The sequence below is a fragment of the Tauraco erythrolophus genome, chromosome 13 (genome assembly GCF_009769465.1).
Source record: "Tauraco erythrolophus isolate bTauEry1 chromosome 13, bTauEry1.pri, whole genome shotgun sequence".
Taxonomy (NCBI): domain Eukaryota; kingdom Metazoa; phylum Chordata; class Aves; order Musophagiformes; family Musophagidae; genus Tauraco; species Tauraco erythrolophus.
The window spans coordinates 15150179-15172701 of NC_141477.1; positions in this window are offsets into that span (position 1 = coordinate 15150179).

A 22523-nucleotide genomic window follows, 5' to 3' on the forward strand; every position below is an offset into this window, starting at 1 on the left:
ATCAAATGACGTGATTTGGAGCAGGACTTTGATTCATCACCACACCAGGAGCAAGGGTAGCTGGATCAGAAACGGAAGATGGGTTGAATGAACCCACCAACCAGCACCAAAGGAGAAAGCAGCAGCTGTGATGAGATTCAGGGCTACACCAGTTCCCCTTAAGACTGCTCTTATGTTGCAGTGTAAAATCCACACCCTTTGTCAGAATTTATATCTCAGCCAGAGGCCAATTTAGTTTTACTCTGTTTGTGACAGTAGATCTGCTGCTGCAGTCTGCAATCCAACATTAGCACATTTCTATCTCTGCTGGCTGGCTGTGACCTAATGGTGAGACACCGACATTTATTAATCAAATTATTAGGAGCTGCAATAAATGCACAGGGATGGCCCATCCTAAGATTTTTCTGTGAGCAAGAACTTGTCAGAGAAGAGAGCGTGCAGCCGTGTGAGCAATTACAACAGCGTGGACAGCGTGTCACTATTGAGTCTCGGGCCTATGGTTTCCAAAACTTGTTAACACCTTCTTACAGCCTCCACATTGTGGAGCAACACGCACCCAAAAGGAAGGAAGCAGGCACAGGCTGTTTGCACTCAATGCTTGAAGACTGTACTTCTGCATTGAACCTGTGTCCTTTTATTAAAGGTCATTCATAAAGTGCAATGTCAAAACACAACTTGTCTTCTAACCTGGTGGTACAGTACATCCCAGATGCACCCAGGAAACCTCCCAGTAACCAGGGGAGAAGAGCTTGTTCCATTCTGTAGGGGGGGGGAAAAAAAACAGAGAGGCAGAGACAAATGTCACCACACAGCAGATAAATTCAGAAGGTAGGGCTTCTGGAGGAGAACAATACGTTCATAATACAATTATGGCAGGATGGGAAAAAGACTGATAAACTAAATAGCCTTAACTCACTCCCCAAGTTCTAAGTGGCGATGTGTTCACTGGTTTAACTTTCCACCAAGATTACAGCTGTGTGACATTGGAGCCTATGAATTTAGATAGCTCATTGGTTGTAGGAGACTAAACACACACCCGTATCAAGTGTGTTTTCAGATCCTTCAAACATGAGGAGAATTCAGGTAGAGTATCATGTGCTACTGCCGCCTGGAGTCTCTGACACAACTCTGAATTTCTATTACAGGTTTTATACATAACTTTCAGACTTCATTAATTCTGGTGGAATTATGATTCGTCTTTCACTTTTTTTAAGGTTATGTGTGACAAAAAAATTATGCTTTCAATTTGTAAAACCAAATACCTACGTGGGACCTGTCGCCACCAACAGAAGCTCCAAACAATCACACTGATGGGGTTAATTGGCATTTTAAAATAAATCACTGCCTCCAGATTGATTTATTTCCCCCCCTCTCTTTACACAACATTACTGCGTTTCTCTATAATTATTCAATGCTAAGTTCATGGTTTTGAAGCAGACGACTGCAGACTTAGGAAATGGTGTTTGATTTGTTGCCATGGAAACATCTTGCTGTAGATGTACTCTAATCCCATGACAACTCTGTCTCTTAAGAACCATTTTTTCTGACATAATAAAAATCTGATCAAGGTCAGATTTAATAACAATCTCAGTTCCCAGACTTTATTTCGTAAAGGTTTAGCAGGGTTATTTTTTTCCAAAGGGATTCTCTGGAAACTTTGTTTGTTTTCTTAGCTGGATTGGAATTTATTCCCTAAAATACATAAACCTGGTGTGGTGTCATGTTAATTTACAGTGCACCTTTTGTTACGGTATAATTGCTTCATTAAAAGAAAGTTACTTATAATTGTTTATATTGTCTTGACAGATGTTAACATTTTACATAACATTGTTCCCACTAATACATACATTTGGGATATCAATAATGCTTATCGTTTCCCAACAACTGGTGTTTACATAGTAGCAAATGCCAGTGTAGCTTAACTTTCATTTTGCACTGTAATGTTTTTCTGAACTATTTATCACAAGCACATTCAAACCTGGAGGGCTGGAGACAAGTGTCAATGCTTTATGTGTTCCACCAAAAAAATAAAACAAATGTCTATAAGAGAGTCATATTAATGTAAAATGTGACTTGACAACGAGGAACTCGCCAAGAACTCGGGTAAGAGTTTGGGGAGTCTTTTTCCCCTCCTTGGCACAACTGTGTTTGTCCTTTGGCAGTTAGGCATCCTCTGTGCCTTTGAACAGTAACAGCTGCGTAGGAAAAGAGACTCGGCTAACGCAACCCAGCTACGGGTTGTTAGCTCCTGACAATGCTGATAGACAAACCGAGACATTTCAGAAACACCTTTTCATCAGTTCCAGTCCAACTAAGTCCTAAGGGCTATATGGTCCAATGGATACAGGGGCAACCAAACTTAGATCTGCAGTGGGGACTTCTCCATTTATGCTACTTGTCCAGTATGACTTTATAGCCCCCAGAGAGAGATTTTACATGGTCATCTCACTTTAAGTCACCTATGAAAAAGATCAGATAAATCACAGCCTAGCAAGCACATTGTTTCCATTGGTTATGAAAGGAATCCAAACTAACTCAGAGGCAAGGGTCTCAGATCTTCTGTCCTAGAAGCACTGTTTGCAAACCAGGTCTGAAACAGCAAAGAGAACATCTGTGAAGAATACACCCTTCCAAAACAAGCAAGAATTTATTTCCCCGCATCTATTTAGTCTTATGCCTCTCCATGGTTCTATCAAAGAAAATATATAATTAACTTATTCCGTCAATGTGAATAGTGGAATTCCTTAATACATCACATCATAATTTTTTACATCACAACTACCCATATTTCTTCTTATTTCCCTAAGCACAGCTTCAGGCATATGAAAGATGTTTTTGTCTTTCTAACCACACAATGCTGGACTGTGATTTGCTCTGGAAATTCATATCACATCTTTATATCTGGTGTTCACCAACCTGTATTTCATTATTGTTTTGAATCCACTCACAGGTCACAGTGGATTATGTGAGATGGTGACTCCACAAGTTGCATAGCAGAAAGTCCTCACCTCAAAAGGATGGGTAATGGTCTCTGCCCAGTGTGGCCTCTGGCAATCAACGTTCAATCCATGAAGTATCATGGCAAAGATGATTTCTGGGACTATTGTAAAAATATAAGGAGTTTGTTTCAGCGAACATTTATATTGTCATGCAATGCTACCACCAAGATATATGAAGCCACAGAAACGTCATTTAAAGTAAGAATTGTAACAAATTTTGTACATTATTAACTTGTTCAAAAACAACAGCTTTTCCATACTGATTTTCAAGTGTGGCACCACAGGCAGACTATAAACCCTTCTTATAGTCCAGAAAAAAACTGAGCTACATCTGTTCTTTGACATTACAGGTGATAAAGCATCACTTTGATGGCTCAGCTGAGATCAGAGCACATCCTAGGTACCACATAGACTCACACTAAGATACAGCATCTGCCCTGCAGAGCTTTCATTTTAAGTACCATAAGACAGAGAGAAAAAGGAATTATTCATATTCCTGTACTACAGGTCAGGAAGCTGAACCCTGGGCTTTAAGTACAAGATTGTCCTCCTTTTTGCATTATCAGTGTAAACAAAGATTATTGACAGTATTTTTGTGACAAAATAAGAAAATCTGAGGCAGCTTTAGCGAAGATTATATTGAGCCATACAAATTATTTAAAGATACATGTTTGGCCCGTAGGCACAGAGACAGAAAATACTGACGTTACTGCTGTCGAACTTTAAGGTACTGATCACAAACCCCGTGCCCTTTCTGCTGGGTGTTGTAAACATACATACATTTACACACACCAAAAGATGGTTTCTGCTCTGGAAAGCGAAGGGTCCCACGAGGATACAGCTGCAAGACCCATGTGTCAGTAAATTCAGCATCACTGCGCTGTCAGTCTTTCAGCACTCAGTCGCCAGGTGCAAACGCAATAGGACGAGCCAGGCAGCCCCGCTACAGCAAAGGGAACAGCAAATCCCAGGCACCCGGGCTGCCCTGCCACCTTCTTCAATAGAGTCCACCAAAGGATCGGAGCTCTTCTCCACGCTTAGCCTCAAGCCTAAAGACAGAGGTTTTTAGTGACTTATCGCAGTGCGTGGACCGATATCGTGCAGTAGGTAAGTGGTGTGCAAACATAGAACAAAAGGACACTATTGAAGCTCAAGAGCTCAGAAGTTGCTTCTACATTCAAGGTGATCAATGTCTGTTTTTCTTCTTTTGCGTACTCCAAGCAGGCTCCTGTTAAACACTAGACCTTGATCACCAACTACCAAGAATAAGTTACAGACAGAAGCATCAATTCCAAATATTGGCTGATTTTCTATTATTTCCTCTTGGAAGGAACATCAATCCTTGGCTATTTTTACTCAGTCATTTTCTACCGAAAAATACAAATTGCTTAAAAAAATCTGGGTGGTTTTGGGGGTTTTGGTTTTTTTTGAAGGGGAGGAGGAATGGATTTCTGAGCCCATGTTTGGAGCACTAGTAAAAGCAAAGTTACCTTGACAACTGTAGCCATCTTTACATGGTAAATCTCTTTGCAGTGTAAAAGGCTGTTTTAATTCTTCATTTTTGCTCTCTGTCTGCCAGAAGATCTCCTCCCAGTTCCAGGTAAGGTTCTGACATGTATACATTGGTTTTCTTCAGCTCATACCCAGGGCACAGCCTGATCTCATTGACCAAATCTGGAGTTTTAATAGATGTTACTTGACTTTTCAAAGCATTTCATATTAAAATTTTCAGATATTCGATTTCAAAGTCCTCCTCTCCCCTTCGTAAATTACTAATAGCATTTTATCCGAAACAGAGCTAACCTAATAAACCGATGAGACTTTGTTGTCATTTCAGCCGCTCGGAGCTCTGGGCCGTACATAATCGCTCCCTCCGTTTTACAGTTCTTCTGCTTCAGATTAAACTTTTTCCAGGCCGTCGCAAGGCCAAAACACGCATCCTAACAGGAAACCGGCATCAAAGGTGCCGGGGCGCGCAGGCGGCTTTGATGCCCCGACACCGGAGGAAGAGCAGCGGCTGTTTAATTTCCAACAGTCACCGCGGAGGAGGGGGGAGAGGCAAATGAACGGGACTAAACGGACACAAAGGAGAATCCAGCGGAGCCGGAGCCGGAGCCCGCGCTCGGGACTCCCTCTAGTGCCCGGCGGGGGCTGGGCGCTCCTCGCCCAGTATTCCTGACACTGGGAAAAAAAAAAAAAAAAACACGCAACGGTAAGAGAGAGGAATTGTTTTCCATAACAAAATAGAGAGCAGCCAAATAAAATAATCCTTTATGACAAATATTTCTTCGTGTTGAGGGCTTGGATGAGCTTCCACTAAAGAATTTGAGATATTTTTTTTTTTCAAGGAGAACAGACGTTTGTCACCAATCTTTTGCTGCAGTTTTCCATTCGGTAAAAATTATTTTCATGGATTATTTTTAAATAGCTCTAGTTATAACAATGGCACCCACACACCTTCATACTCACCTTTACAGCAATCAAAGTATAAATTTATAACAAAAGGATTGTGGAGATGTATGTTAAATCATGGGGACTCCATCCTTCCAGCAACCCTCAAGGAATAAGTAATGACCTAAGGATGGCAAATTTTGTTCACACACACAGACAGACACAGAGTCCCTCCACCAAAAAGCCCAATGCTGCTGTACGACACGTGGGTACACACTTGCTTCCTCCTGCAGCTCCAACACTCAGTGCCAGCGCTTTGAGAACAAATTTGTACAAAATCCGGCCTTTAGCACCTCCATATGCAGAACTGGCAGTTTCCTTTCCTCAGCTTAAAGGTTTAAGGCAGACCCATGCGGGTTAGTCAAACAAAGTAGGTGGCAAGTCTGGTTAGAAGGGATCTTCCCACCATAAGCAAGGGCACCTGTGGGCTGCCAGCAGTCAAATTCACCCTGGGAGGTGCTGCTGGACACCCCTCCACTGCTGGCAGAAATTAATGCAGCAAAGGTTAGGAATGAAGCTGAAGTAGATGTGTGCGTGTGCACATGCATAAACACAGACACAAAAGCAGACACAATGATTAAGCACATGAACCTGAAATGTAATTTTAAAAGACTCGAGGAGAATTGTAAAATGTCCTGGTTAAATATCATTTTGGTTCAATGAAATATTTTATTGCCATCAGATTTTGAAGAAGCAGGAATTTATTCATGGCAATTTTTTTCCACAGTGAAAATATTCATTGGCAAATATTCCCATTTTTCCATTTACAAAACTATGGGCCATTTATTTTCATTGAAATATTCTTGGTGAATAATACAAAACTATACTTCTATTTTGGTAATCTTTTTAAACCACATTTTAAAATGCTTGAAATAAAGACTGATCCCTTCTGAACTGGAAAATGATACCAAAATGTTTTTTTCTTTTGAAAAAAGACTTTTGTTTAGAGTCAGTTCTTGTGTCAAGTGACAAGGTAATCTTCAGGATGGCCTAAGATATCACAATCTACTGGGGCTTTGACTCCAATATGTTGAGTAACCTACTACAAGACACCTATCACTAAGCCTCAGTTTCCCTTGTTGTAAAAGGGTACAATGACTCTGTCTTTAAAAAGCAGTCTAAGGTCTGCGGATGAAGTAAACCGTATGATGATTGCCATCAATCAGAGCAACATCAAGCAACTAACAGCAAAATGTGGCTCATCTCCCAGATTAGTGTTTAGATAAACATACATAGGAACAAATAATAAGACAAGAGAAACCTGTTTTCATAGGAATCACATGTAGTAATAAGGATATTCATTACACTTTTGGGAGGATAAAAGAAAATAAAGATGAGTGGACACACACCTAACTTCTCTTACGGAGTTGTATCTTGTTTGTAAAGTTAACTGGCCCCTATTCCTCCTACTCAGAGGAATCTTTGATAATTCACATGTGAAATTAAAGGCATCTTATTTATTCAGTTATTTATTATTCTCTGTAAAATGAGTTAGGAATTTGTCCCTGTGAATAATGTTAGCCATAATAGTTAATTTACTCCTATTCATTGGCAGTAATAAAAATGTACAAGGGGATGCAGAAACATTATTATTTCTTGCTTGAAGTGCAATTTCATGTGGTGAGAAAAACATGCTAATATGCTGCAAAGTGCTACAGGAATTTAGTTCTCAAAGGAATGGCGGTATTAAATGTATTCTGACAAGAAGGGGCTTTGGAAGGGAAACATTTATCTTCATAAAGTCATTAAATTTACTGAGCAGCACCGCATTCTTACTGCAATCTGCTCACTCCATTAAAGGCAGAGCTGTGGAACGGTCTCTGCTGTATTAGGAGCATCTACATTTTTGAAAATTGTAATAATGGGGGGAAAGAAGACTCAAGGAGAGGGAAATAATATATCCTTCTTAAAAAAAACCCTCTGCATTAAAAAAAAAAAACACCCACAGCTCAGAAATCACCACTCAAAAAGAACAAGTTTCACTGCCTACCTGTGGAAAGAAACATATTATAGGGGAAGTTTGAAAGATAAGACTTTAAAACACTGAAATGAGGACTAATGGCTTTGAAGGCATTGGCAGCACATAACTGGCATGTGAGAGATGCTCAAGGTAAAGGGGTGGGAAGTGCATCTTTGCACATTCATATTTGGCCTGTAACTACCTGCTCATGTTCAGGCTTATGGCAATCAAATGAAATTAGGGCAAGTAGATAACGCTTGAAATTGGAGATGCTGTTCTCAGAGTCATTTCCCATGCAGTTGGTTACTTGATTTCTCTTCATCCGGGATGGTTAACATCTCTGTGTGTACTGCCGTGCTTCAGTAACCTTTTGGGTGAAGTCCCAAACCGTGCTAGTTCAGACAACCCAATCCAACAGCTTGGGTCAAAGTCACACCACAGTGTTTTCCATAACTGAAAAAGAAAGTCCTTCCTCCAGAAGAGGCAGGAGAATTTCTCCAGCCAGAAAAAAACTAGCAAGGGTTATTTTTATAGAGAACTTAGCACATTAACACCAAAAAGAAAACAGTCCTGAATCAAGTCGTACCTTAGATGTGAAAATTGTTGCATGGAAGGCACCGGAACCAGGACACGCACATTGTTCTTTTCTACTCCCATCGTAACCTCTTTAATGACCTCCAGTGCACCCACTGAAGAAGAGAACTACCTGCGCTTGCTCCAACCACAGCAAATGTCAAAAAAAGAGAGCTAATTAAGTCCCGGACAAGTATGACAGTGAGACGGTAAAACCATACTCCTGAACAACAGCCAGAGCCATCAACATCATCTTTACTACAGACTTTTTATATCAATATCAGAGGGCACCAAGGCTCTCCAGGAATTCATTTCAGAAACAAGGCAGCAGAAAAACATAAGTTAACAACACAAATCCACCTGCCCTCCTAACCACAAAACGATATGGCGCACAAAAACACCTCGACAAGAACAGCTACGCGAGCATCAGAACCTGAAGCTCATGCTCAGCGTGCTTGAATCTATCTAAAACAAAGGAAGAGCAATATTCTTAATGCCCCTATTCACTACAATAGGGAATATCATACCTCCTTTCATTGATTTTGTTATCATCACATCCACGAACTCTCTAAAACTCAGAAACGTTTTTGCCTGGCTCGTGAAAGCAAAACAAGATGTTGATAGAACTAATCGAACCCATTTTCACAGAGGCTGAATGCAAAAGGTTTCAAGTGGTGCAAGTAAACTTCTCTTCAAGCTTTTCCTCTGTGAACAGACAATCACCATCAAGGCCCTGAAGACTAGGTATTCACTGATTTCCAGATCTCGTAGGTCTGAAGAATGACTTTCTAATGGCTTTACACCACAAGTGCATCAGTTCTGCAGATTAACGTTCTCCCACATTTAACATCATCTGGGTGAGAGGTCTGAACCTCCTGGCTTTGTTCTGTCTCTAAACGTGCCAGATAAATATAGTGGGTAGAAGTTAGATAGCCTGCAGAATAATTGTACAGTCATACCGGTTTCTAATATACTCGTAGCCAGTCACAACCTTGCTGTAACACAGAAGGGGAAAAAAAAACTACATCAGGAAACCACAGACTTCCCTAATGGGTTACAGTGCATAATTGAGTATAAAGAATAGTTATTGCTTGAACTACAGTTGAACTGAGATTTCCAGCTTCCCTAGCAAATGTTCTGCTACTGCTGCTAAGCTATAGTAATAATTTCTAATTGTGTGGGTTTAAAGTGAAAACAGTAAGAAATGCTGTTCGATTGGTTACCGTAAACTGTTCCTTCCAATGCTACCAGGTCACTGGAACGAGCCCTGGAAATCAGAGGTCCTTTACCTAAACAACACTACCAGAAGTTGGAAACTAATGAAGCAATGCCGCAGCAGCATCACACCCATTACACGATTAGAGGGACAGCATTGGACACCATGAGATTGTCACACACCTTGCTAATGAACCATGTTTTACACACATTTAATTAATTAATTATGGCTGAACTCATTCACTGCTAGCCAGCAACTGCTTTATTATACACAAACCTGACCACCTTACAAATACCACTCTGTAGTGCTAATGAGCTATTAAGTGGGACTGCATGTTACCAGCAATTTTGTGGGAAATCAAGTAATAAGAGATCAAATATCAAATAAAAGAGCTTTTAATCCAAGTGAGATAATTAATTGCACCTCCTGTCTCACAGCTTTCCTAGTACTTTACAAGAAAAAAAAAAAAAAGAGCTTTCTCATCAAGTTAATTTGATCCTATTGCCAAAAACTTTTTAAAATTACACGTGCTGTTTAGCAAGCATGACAGGAATTATTATTATTTACATAGTGGTTTCTCCTTGGGATTCCAATATACCCCAGAGACATTGCTGAAACACCCAGGGAAAGATGGTCAGTAAGCCCAAAGAGCTGAAGAGATGGTTGAGGGAGGAATGAAGGAAAGGTCACGGTTTCTGCATGGCAGCTAATAATACCCCACTACCTTCCCAGATCTCATTCATTTCTCAGCTGTCCGTCTGCTTCTCAAACCCATGGAGAACATAGGCAGGGTGCAGAGAACATCCAGTGCACTTTGCCAAAGGCCAGGAAGAACTGCAGTCCTTGCACTTAAGGCAGCTCTCAAGGGCAGGCAAGGCAGGGAAGCAGGGCAAGAGCCTGCTCCTCCAGCATCAGAGCTTGGTGGACCCTGCACAGAACAGTCTGCAACCACCTCCATGTCTTGAGGTCCCTCTACATCTGCACTGCTCTCTTGACCCTGCACGTTCCAGCCTGGAATAAGAAGGCATTTATGAAGACATTTCCTCATACACCTGTTGCATTTAAAAAGAAGCCACTAGCAACACCACCCAACCTAATTTTAGGTGGCCCCAGTCTAATAAGGAATGAACTCTGCTCTGCCTTTATTTTTCTCTTTAGCATAAGGATGATCATAAGACAGTACAGAATATTTAGGGAACATTAAAGCAGGCTGGTTTTCTGGAATTAGGAAAATCAATAGCTGAGAAGGCCCCAGCTCAATTTTGTAGCCTAAATAGCATTCTTCTGCATTCTTCTTTCGCTGTATACATGTATGTGCAAATGTGTTATAAATCCCTGAGGCCTTGATAGAGCTTTTCTTCTGCGGTTTCAGTTAAACATAGGTTGACCATGACTTCCATAACCCCTATAAAATGTCTAAAGTAACATGATGAGAGCATACTTCATTTCTCCCTGGATCCAGAATTAAACGTTCACTATGCTTAAAAGTCGTATCATTTTTTAGTTCACTGGCTCATACATCATCTCTGTTATCCGATTATTTCCTTTCTACATGGTGTTTTTTCCCTCTTAAATCTTCTAGTCCTTCAGCATTCTACAGCCCATCATTAGTTAATTCCCTTTGACTTTTATCATTTGCACTCTCCCTAATTGGTTTGTCACATTCCTATCTCCTTTTTGTTCCTTTTCCATTTTATTTTCCTACATTCTAACTTCCTCCAATTTATTTTCCACGTGCATAAACTATGATTTTTATTGATGCTGAATGCAGCCCGCAGGCCAAAAATAATAGTCAGCCCAAAAGCAAGTGACCACAGTTCTTCAGGTTTTCACAGATTAATTTCAGAAAAGAGGTTCTATTTGGCTAAATTTCCTTTTCTGTATTTCTAGCTACTGAAGAAGCTGCACATACCATAAATATTTAATAGGAAATCCCCTCCAGCTGAATTTAGGCCCCACAGCATCTCATTACCATGTCTTGGAATAGCATCCTCATTGTCACTTACTTAATTATGCTAAGAAAGAGTTGAATTGTGTGGCTGTTGGGATCAGAAAGTGATTAAATTCACTTGGCAAGACTTTGGATATCTCATTATGATCCTCATTTAGCACTTCTAATTGAGTCCATTTTTAAATTTTTTTTCCTTAGTTTTCTAGAATCATGATTGGGGAAAATCTTCCCAACAACAGCAAATATTTCCTTAACTTCTTCCTTCTTCAATACAAATTTCTGCCATGAAGAAGAATCGTGTAAAGATTAAAAGCAATCTGATGTCCTAGCGCACCACTGATCTTTTTAAATGACTGTAGCCCTTACAGAAAAGGGAATTGAAACTCCCTGGAGTAGGCACCTAACTTCTGATGGAGTTCTCTTTCCTATGCACTAACACTTGCTGAGTATATTGCCCTCTATAAGTGATCATAAATGACAGCTTGCACCTTCTGACCACTACTCTCCAGCAGTATTTTTGAGAGCTTGTCTCCTCATTTCAGGTGGGAGCATCAATACTCTGAAGGTGAAGATGAGGATGCTGCTGGGAAGGAGAGGGTTTCTGCTTCAAGAGTTGCTACCTTGCTTGCAGGAAATTCACGTCTGTGAAGTAAACCATCAGAAGAGCTAGGTGTCATTTCAATCACAATTAACGTGTCAAAAGATGAACTCAAGTGATGCACAAGTGCCAGATATCTGCACAGGGGGTTAATTTCATCCTAAGAAGTCAGATGACAAGAGAGTGCTCTATTAAAATCAACACACATACAGTTTACCAGCATAGATACAGTTCTCATATTAGTATTGGGAAAGCATCTTAATAGCATCGTAAGACAAACTCTCTTAGCAATGACTATATACATTCAGAAATAGACGGGTTCTTCACAGACTCTGATTTGTATGAAACTTTCCAAAACCAGCATCATGAAAATATACTTTTGTGGGTAATGTCTGTGCTAATTGAGTCCTATCTCAATGCAGAAACACTGATGAACATCTCTTCCTCACAATGAGATACAAATAAGGTAGCTATAACCTCTGAAATTAACCCTTATTAAAGAATAAAATACTTTGAAGGGCAAGAATAAGGACTAGGTATGCCAGGACTTCTCCCACAAAAAGAAAACAAAAGAAATACCTCCTACAAACATCCTTAGCAGTCTTTACAAGCAACAGCCACAGCTGAACAGCGGTTGCTACATCTTCATTCTGTAGAGATTTAGGCAAATGAAGGAAGGTACTTTAAGAAACCCTGGAGCAATTCTGCTGCAAGAATAACAGAAAAAAAGCAATAAGAAATAGGAAATCATGAATCATCTCAGCATCCAATAAGGCATGCACATAAAAGATGATTTCTGTTTCATATATGCAAAAACAGAGATGGGAAAAGGTTATGTGACTTTGCTGAAGCTTACACAAAAAGGCTGATACGACCTGAGAAACAGACCTCTAATGAAACCCTCATCCATGCAGAGCCCCAGTGGAAGACATGTGCTCTGACTTACATCTACATCACTGCTTTTAGTATGCTCCAATACCTGGCATGCTAAAATGGCCAACTACGCCCTCCCAGGTCTCATCCAGAGAAGCACATAAAGTAAGGGTACTTCATTTTCCAAAACCTAGTCATTTCTTTCTTTCTTATCCCTGTAGAAAGACTTATTTTTTGCAGAATATGCCAAGCACGCGTTCCCCTTTTCAAGAAAAAAAGAAAATTTAGAGCTTCTTTCTTTGCAGGTGTGAACTTACCCCAAGAGGGTCAATGTCTGTACACCACTGCTGAGGATTTGACCGGTTACTTTTAGCACAATGATTGCCACAGAAAAGTTTCTCTCTAGGAGTTGTGTAACAATGTCCTAAAGATATCCTTAGCTACTCCAAAGTCCAGATTTTGGTGACTGGTAGTCTTACTTGATTTTTGCAGGCATAAACATCTCTTCTACCAGTTCTTTAAAGTTTATTCAGAGAAATAAAGGAAAAAAAAAAAGAAATGTCAGAGGAAAACATAAAGCCTGAAGGCCACCATCAGCCCAAGGAATTGTGGTTCTCCTGAGCACATTTTTTTAGTGCCTCTGTTCAAGCTGGTACAGGAGATTGACTTTTAAGGTTGATGGTATTGATCTAATTCACAGCCCTATACTCATTTATCATGATTCTTTAATCAATAGTCTAGCTACTTAAGATACTAGGAGTTCGGGTCCTTATTTATCTAGATGACATTTTGATAGCACCTATCTCCTCCGGGGCTCTTGTCTTTTAGGTCAGCGCTTCATTTCACCTCATCTTTCCCCAAGGTGTGTAAGCAGTGGGAAGACATTAATGTCACTCGCTCCAGTGTATGTTTGGGTGTGGCAACACCACGTTTTGGACCCCTCAGCAGGTTTTATCATCATAAAGGCACAAAGGTCAGGTGCTGAGCTGGTGAAAGCTGATGTCGTTTCTGCAGAGCCACACTGATCTTCACCAGCCAGCGTTCTCTCCTTCACAGTCCATGTAGGCCCCTATACTTCTAACACAAACAGAGCCATTGAAGCTTAACCAAAATAATATCTCAAGTATAGCAGGCCTCATTATTTCATCTCTTCATCTTTTTCTCCCTTAACATCAAGAGCGAGCATCAGGAGAGGTTTTCCTGTCAGCATCTTCAATAAGAGCTTCAGTTGTCCAGGATGAACCAGCTTGTCTGGTGCACTCAGCTGTCCCTGCTTTACAGTAGATGCTCTCCACCCCTGAAGCTCTATCAAAATACACACTGGTAATGAGATTACCACAAAAACCACACTCGTGTCAGTTATTCATTTTAAAGATCATTCCTACGTGGAGGATTTTTGTTAGGATGGAGGATTTTGCTTTCATTCCAGGAGGTGGCAAAGGTCAGCTGATGTTTGGCTTTCATAGCAAAAGCAATGCACCTACACTGCAATAGACTGCTGAACACTTCCGTAAAAGCAAGCTAAGAATAAACAGAGACCTATTGGTCTGTCATGCTGAAAAATAAACCATCTCAATCTTCGAGGCGTTCAGGAGTTGTACTCTGCAGCCCCAGTCCCGCTGAACAAGGCTGCATCCTCAGCTGGTGCGAAGTCAAGGAAGATACTTCAGTTTCACAGCCCAACATCTGGCCCCCTGCAAAGCAAGGGGGGGGCTTTCAGCCCCTGTGCTATGCAAGATAAAGAACACAAGGAATAGAAGCTTGAGCCTTGAAACTGAACATGGGTGCATCAGGACCCCCCCATCAAAATTTGTCTGTTCAAAATTGAATTCAAGTGTTCAATGAGTAACCAAGACACAAATATCCTGCAGTTTTTTCCACAGCTGGGCCCAGCCTTATTGACTGCTACCCAAGCAATTCTCTGATTTCATGCAGACCAACATGAACACTTCCTGGTCTTGAATCTTTTCCTAGACCAGTTGGGAACAGAACAGCTTCCCCCAAAAAAATAAGATCCGCAAATTTCCAAGGCATGAAAAAAAGTGCCGTAAGTTGCAGGGGGAGGTTTCTGGAGAGAAGGTAAGAGTCCAAAGACAACATGTTTTCACGGGACTATGAAAATTCACTTCTAACCTTTTGCTATGGTTTACAAGAAACTATTGCCCTGCAAAAGAACCCCAAACTTCCTAAAGCTTGCTTTGCTTGGGTAAGTGATAAATAATTATAATTTACAAATGTAAATGCATACACAAGGGTAAACATCATTTCAGTGGCGCTGCTGTCATACTGAGCACTCCTTTGTTTTGGAACTAAATTCTACCTGTTGCAGCGAGGCTCCTCCGGAAGCACAGTGTTACTGATGTTATTGCAACCCGGGGCTACAGGGTCCACCCCGCCTTTTCTCCTGCTACAAACACATCTTCTCACTAGAGTATGGTGACTCTGCAGAGTTAATATCTGCGTGGTTGCTACTGAGTTTTCAGTACATCACCATATTGGCTGCATGCCACCACAACGGCCACTCGGTAAAAAGTTCCCATGTTGTTCCTCAGTCACTACGAAGCCTTATTGCATAAACTTGCTTGTTCAACCTCACTGTTAATTATAATCTCTTCTCACAGCACTAGAAGATTGGGGATTATCTCCACCAAGGTCTGTAAAGCTGTAGTGGCACAGTACGGTCATGCTACATCCAGTCCTCATGAAACTATGAACTTCAGGTCATTTGCATCTGAAAAAATAAATCTCTTCTGCTTTAGAAAGAAGAGCAAATATAGTTGATTCTCACCAATAGATATTCCCTAAACTCCCCATAACACTGTGAATGAAACCAACTCCTGTGCACAAGGTCTTCACGTTCACTTCCACCTTTAAAATAGGTTTATCTAGGAGAGAAGTGGTGCTTGAACCTTCTGCTAAGCTTCTGTACAGAAGGGTGAATTTAACCAGACTATTTACCCAAAGTCATTGCTTCCCAAATCAGGATAACAACTACAGCTGCTCCCTGACATGCAGAGAAGTGTCATCTTTAAGAAGGTCTGCCGCAGCTTGTATCTCAAAGGCAGAATAAGTAATGTGGGGTGACAGATGCTTTCATAGCTGTTTTTGCGTTGTAGAACTTACACAGCACATACATAAATATATCTACTACACATGCAAGAAAGACTTTATTTACACATTTCCTTCTTGTCGTATTTAATTCCTGCACGCACACACTCAGTCTGCTATGTTCCAACTTGGCCAAATCCTTGTTCACCAAACTATCTTCCCTCAGCACTGCAACATCCTAAGGGCACACAACTGAGAGAAGAGGGAAAGCCTATTAAGTGATGAGGAGGCAGTGTTTATAAAAATTAAAATGTGTGCCGAGTGTTTGAGAAAGAATGAAAAAAATTCAAGAGCTGCATTGAAGTGTGCTGAATAATTTTAAAATATTAAATCAAGGCCTTAATTACTATGTCTCTAATCTCATACAGTCACACTTCACTTTGAGGCAATTTGTGATTAAATAATAATACTTTAAGGCAAATAACAACACTTGGCACTTTTATAGTGCCTTTTGCCTAATTAGTTTGGGATTAGTTCCTTCGCATTGGGTATGGGGCTTTGAAGATATAAAGTGCTAAGTATCATTATGACCTGAGGATCTCAAAGCATTTTACCCATATGCATTAATTAAGCCTCAGAGCACTCCTATGAGGTAGGTAAGTATTTTCATATCCCTCTGTGTTTGGCAGGCCCGAGTACAGAGAGGATTGGCCAGTGTTTTCAAACTTGCAGACACATTCTGCAAGCACTTATATGCACAAGGTGCCTTCCTGGGCCAGGCACTCCCATCACCCCCAAACAGAAGAGTATCTGTATGAGCATCTTCACATTTAACAGTTAAGGCGCTTGTATCAAAAAGCTCTGCATGCCCAGAACTACTAGGATATCAGATCATTGCTTAAGAAAAAGCCATAGGAGCTCATTCCCACCTGCAGGAATTCCCACCCAGTGAGAAAGCTACTCTTATTTTCTTGGTCAAAGTCTGACAGACTTGAGGAGTGAAACTGAAATATTCCAACAACTCAAATCCAGGGATTTACATGGTCAAGTCAGATACAAAGTCATGGTCTCAATTTCAGGTTATACAGCCCTCAGGCCTTCTCCAGAAACACGAGTTGGTTTGTTTTTTTTTGTTGTTGTTGTTTGTTTTTTTTTTTTTTAACTTCCAAACACCAGAACTTGAAGGCAGCCTAGGGATCACAGGCTGTTACCAAAGCAAAGAAAGGAAACTTCTTCCTTTTTAGTTCATCCATTACAAAAACATAAATCAGCAATAAGAAGCTACAGAATTTTCATTCGATTTATAATTAATGTTGTACCTGAAGCAGTCACCTGCAGAAGAAAGAGGTATGAAAGGATTTCGACTTACTTTGATAATTAAGAGTATTTAGTGTCCTTTAAACATAAAGTTTAAAAAAGAGGAAATCCACAATCTGCCTGAATGTTCTTAGTTCAACAAAGTCTTTGAGTTGACAGCTAATAATTAATTAACAATGAATGGTGTCTTTCAGCCTGTCACTATGATTGACAGTATCATCTTCTGAAAAGTGAAAGATTTGTTAATGTGGCAGACTACAGTCTGGGAAACATTAAAGCTTCACAATTCCCACTGCTTTCAGCTAAACGCTTGACATGACAGGTGAGCTAGCTTGAAAAGAGGAGGAGGTGAGGAGAACGGCAGCAACCTCCGCCAGTGGAGGCACGGCTTCCCCTCCCAGCAGCGACTTCGCTAGACAGGCAGGAGGAATTAGGGATAAAAAGACCTGACTGGCTCTGAAAATCCAAATTGCTGGAGGCTGGGTAGCATTAGATTGCACACCTGCACGGTGCTGAGAGCCCTTCCAGGTCCCGCTCAGCAGCAGGGCAGAGGCTGGGACGGGCCCCGGGCAGACCCCGCTGGAATTCCCTCCGCCAGAATCACTCCGCACAGCAGTGCGGCTCCTGGTCTATCCCGGCATATTCACCGAATAAACACGAAACAGCTGTCTAAGTCAGTAATTGGGAGCTCATTTTCAATTATACATATTTGTTGGGTTTTTTTAAATCCTATTTTTTACACACATGCCAAAAACTATGGGATGTGTGTTCTAACTTAAAATAACAGACCTAATTAAACTAATTAAGCAGCAGAGAGATACTTCATTCTAGCAAACAAGGAGCCCTGCCATCTCACCCACTGAGTATTGTCGCTGTCTACCATGGATCCAGCTTGTCATCAGCCTTCCTCTCCGACTCACTCTTGGCTCTCCTTCAGCTTATCTCTGAATGACAGCAACTTCTATGCTGATAAGCCACCTGTGTTCATGGCCACCCACCTCCTTGGTCTCACATCTGCAGGTCTGGCTTGACTCTTCTGCTGCAGAGCCCTTGTTCGACAACTGCCTTCGTTAGCAGTATCCACTTCCTCCACCTCATTCCCACTTCATGTTTGTCAGCTTTTTCACAACTCAATTGGATCAGGTGTCTAGTACACGGGAAAAACTTCTGTTTGCTTTCAGCCGCCTCCTCACTGCCTTCCTTTCTCTCTTCCATCAATAAGGTCTCTCTTGCCTTTTCACAATTAACAAGGTCTGATTTTCCAAGCTTCCATCCCACATCACTCCCATGTACACCGCTTCAGCCCAGCTCATAGAGGAATGCAGCTCCAGTAGAATTACAGAGACCAGAATTACTTCCTCCACCAGTTTCTCTGGCACCTCCCTAGGAAAGTTGGCTTTTCTGATAAAAATAAATCCACCTCCACAATTCATTCTGCCTCCTATTCTTTATCCATACAAGCTTTTGCCAACTTTTTACCAAGAAAAAAAGGACACAAGACTTTTAGACATTTGCACGCCTTACTCTTCCTTCTACCTTTTTCCTCCTCCTTTCTCAGACACAGAAATTACTTCCTTCTGCCAACTCCAACTCCTTTAGTTGCCCAGGAATTCTGCTCATCCTCATCCCATTTCATACTTTCCTCTGTCGTAGTACACCCAGCGTTACCATATTCAGTGTCTCCCTGCTCAGAAAGTCCCCACACTGACTCTGCTTGCTTCTCCACCTGTTGATCCATCCCTACTTCAGTTTTGCATCTCCATTTTGCTCATTCTGTCTGCGTAATGTGGGTGTTTTTTTCCCCTGCTTTTTCACACAGAAACTGGTCAATCTTACTGTCACATAAACATTCTTCTCTCTGGCTTTCCTAATGCAATTTCCTCAATACTATTCCCTCCCAAATCATGTTGCAAATACCTTTTTCTTAACTCATATGTTGCTGTTTTTCCCCTTACTCCGTGGGCTCTCCCTTCTCTATTATTTATGGGTTGCTTGCCTTGAGTTTTGAGGCTGTTCATGATTTACTGACACATCCCATTTCCTCTCATCTGCTCCCAAGATGTCAGTTCTTGCCTCCAATCAGCCCTTGGCACCAAAATTCTCCATTTGCTACTTCTTAAAATTAGAACTTTCTTGCTGTCTTTTCTTCCTCCCATGTTGCCCCCTCACACAGGAAACAACCTAAAGATTAATTCATTCTGTTTTTCAAAAATTCTCCTTTCCATTAACGTCTACAAAGAAGTTGACAACAATAGGTCATTTTTTGCTCAGATCTCTTCACCTAAAATACTGTTTCTTTACACTATTTACACTGCTGCCTACTAGGAACGGCCAAAATCCCTAAGTGGATCTCCTAGTTGCTATAGAAATATAAATACTAAATAACAAAAAGAACCAGAGTAGGCAAAGTACACACAATTTATACCATTTGCTCCTTGCAGAGAAGACTCCAGAGAACACCTGCAAATAAACTAACAGCCCCAAATCCCTAGCAGGCTTACGTGCCAATATTGATGATGGGGGATACCCAAGCTCTATACGCTAGTTTACCAGCCTCCTTCAGGTGTTGTTTTTATTCTTATTTCAAAGGAAGAAGTGGAGGAGGGAGCAGGGGGAGGGAATATATCCCTCCATAACGTATATTGTCTCTGAAGATGAAACTTGGGGAGCCTTGTATTAAGCATGCTAAAAACACTGCGAGCTAACAGATGCACAAGAGTACAACAACTTGACTTCTGTGGGACTCCTGCAAGCACAGTCTGCTTAGTAAAGGCCTTAATTAACAACTTTGCAAAGGACAATGAGATTATAACAATTATTCACTGCAGGCAGCCTGTTTTTTCCTCCTCCAGTCTCCAGCATTTGCTTTAGCCTGCATTCCAGATAAATATTTTATTCTGTACAGGCAGAAGGTTCATTATGTAAGTGACAAAGAGAGCGCATCAATTGCCATATACACAGATCCTAATGCACCTGGTTAATGTAGTTATATTATGTCACTGCAAAACATCTTGTCAGTATTTTGTAATTAAAAAAGAAAAGCTACTGCAATAATAAAGGCAATGCATTTAAGAGACAAATATCACATGTAAGATGATCTTTCAAAGCAAAAGTAGACATTACCAAAGTAAAGCCTCGATAACCTTGCCCTACATACTTCAGTACCCTTGAATGCTCTTTGGCCCAATAAAGTACCCTTTTTCTCTCTACAATAGCACTATTCAGATAAGTAACACTGACCAATCTACAGGGCTGCAACATTTTTCAAAGGACAAAAAGCATTTCTTTGCCATTGAGTCAGCAGGATATTTATTTCCTTGTAACAAAGAGTTTTCTGAACTGCTGAGAGATTTGTCAAAACGGAATCACAAGTGATGCATTAAACAACCAGAGGGGAGAACTTATTATTAGACATTAAAAGAGAAAGCTGCAAGTTTACAAATAAGAATAGGACTGTGTACTTTGTAAATTCTCAGTTAATGAGAAATCAAACATGAAGGGCAAACATTTAATCTAGAGTAAATTTAGTCATTTAAATCACAGCCACTCACAATCCTGCTGTCTTACGCTTCATAATACACAGTAAAGGGCAACTAGCAGGGCATAAACACGTGCCTGCTCAGTGCTCCGGAATATGCTACAGTTATTCATACACGAGTTATCAAACCACCAGAAGGAACTTTATGTTAACAAAATGCCAGCTCTCTCCATTGCATCCCTAGCCCATAATAAAAGGCAGGCTGCTGAACTGGCCTCAGTGGTTCCGGGGGCAAGACAGCACTTTTTGTTTTCCAAGGACGTGTCCCGCTCACAGGGCTGAAGACTTACTCAAGGAGGAAGGAAAGGTGGCTTTACATTCCCACAGGCCAACCACCGTATCAGACCTGGATGTCCTACACCCCAGATTTCAACCATGAAAAGGGAAAGGCGAGAGTAACTTCTGCTTCCTCCAACAGCCTGAGTATCAGCTGCTACATTTGAGCAGGGGACAGCACGACACAGCAAAGACTTCTGAGCTGTATACACTGTTCTGACACCGATGCTGCCTTGCTGCCACAGCTCTAGAGGAATAAGATTAAGATTTGCTTATTCTCAAGCTTTTCCCCACTAGCTGAGCTCAGTACCTCCCTGCTCAGCCAGCCCTCTCCTCCGTGGGGAGACAAATAACTTTCCCCGCACATCCGAAAGCCCCTGGGTGTCTGGTCGCGGCAGTGGAGTGCACCCCAGGCATCTCAGCATTCAGTGCTTGCTCTCCGTTGATGATCCTGATGTTTCTTACATACAGCATAGGACTAGAAAAGACCTCCTCGCTCACCAAACTTACAAAATCATAGTACTGGAAGACACCCCAGAAGGCTATTTAATTCATCCTTCTATCCACCGTGAGATCAACTGCAGATATGGTATTTGCTTTTAGAGATCTCCAGTGATGCAGGCATCACAACTTCCCTGACAGTCTCTCTCCAGCTTTCACTGTCCTTTCCATCAGTAAGGGTGTTGTGGTTTGGTTTTTTTTTCTTAAAATGTGGCTTGGACTTTTTGCTTTGATTTCAAGCCATTACTTCTTGCCCTGAATCCATAGACAAAAAAATATTTTTAAAAAAATCCTTTAAGAACAGCAGTGCACTCATATAGAGGAAATTGTCTGCATAAGCAAATCATACACCTACCTTCTTCCCAATTTGATCTCTTAATCTATAACATTAACACAGGAAGTTTTTAGAATTAAAACTGTTCCTTGTTTTCAAAACAAGGACTATGTGACACGAGAACATGCTAAGGATCCAAGTGTTTTGTGAAAGAATTTTGCGAAGATTTTTAAGGAGAGGAGAAACACAAAGGTGATTCAAACTTTGTCCTCATACTTGCTATTCACCTAATGATATTAAAGAAATCCAAATGCCTAAAGATGGTAAAGGGGCACGCATAGCTTAGAGGTGGACGGGAAGATTAGCAGTAAGAGAACTGTTACAGTTCTTGATTTAAACAGCTTCTTTTATTCAACATTAAAAAAGGACTCACCTCACCATTTCAGAATTTCAGTCTCTGTGGTTGAACCATGTCCTGCATTATCATGCACTAACACAATTATCCTGCAGGCAGTCAAACATAAGCTTTCCTGTTCTTTCTTATTCATCTCTCGTGTACATCCATGAGGACACATGGTGTTCCTCTCTAATTTGGTATCCTCCAGCACAAGCTGGAGTTCTTCATCCATTACTGCAATCAATGCTGATGCTGGAGGATAGAACAAAGAGAAAAGAACAGTCCTGGAACTTAAGGAGAATTGGTCTACGCTGTGAACACATATTGAATAACAGGAGGAATAGACTGGTATTTATTGCAATCTGCCCATGGCTAGAACAGCTGAATGGCCCCAGTTATATGTATATTTTCAGTGGTTTATGAATTTAGGAAGAGCATTGATAAGAATACATAGACTATTTCAATCAAAGATTTGTCTAATAAAGTATTCGGATGTGGCTGTTGGAAATATTTTTCTGCTAGGGACTCCCTCTGTCCTAGGTGCTTTACTT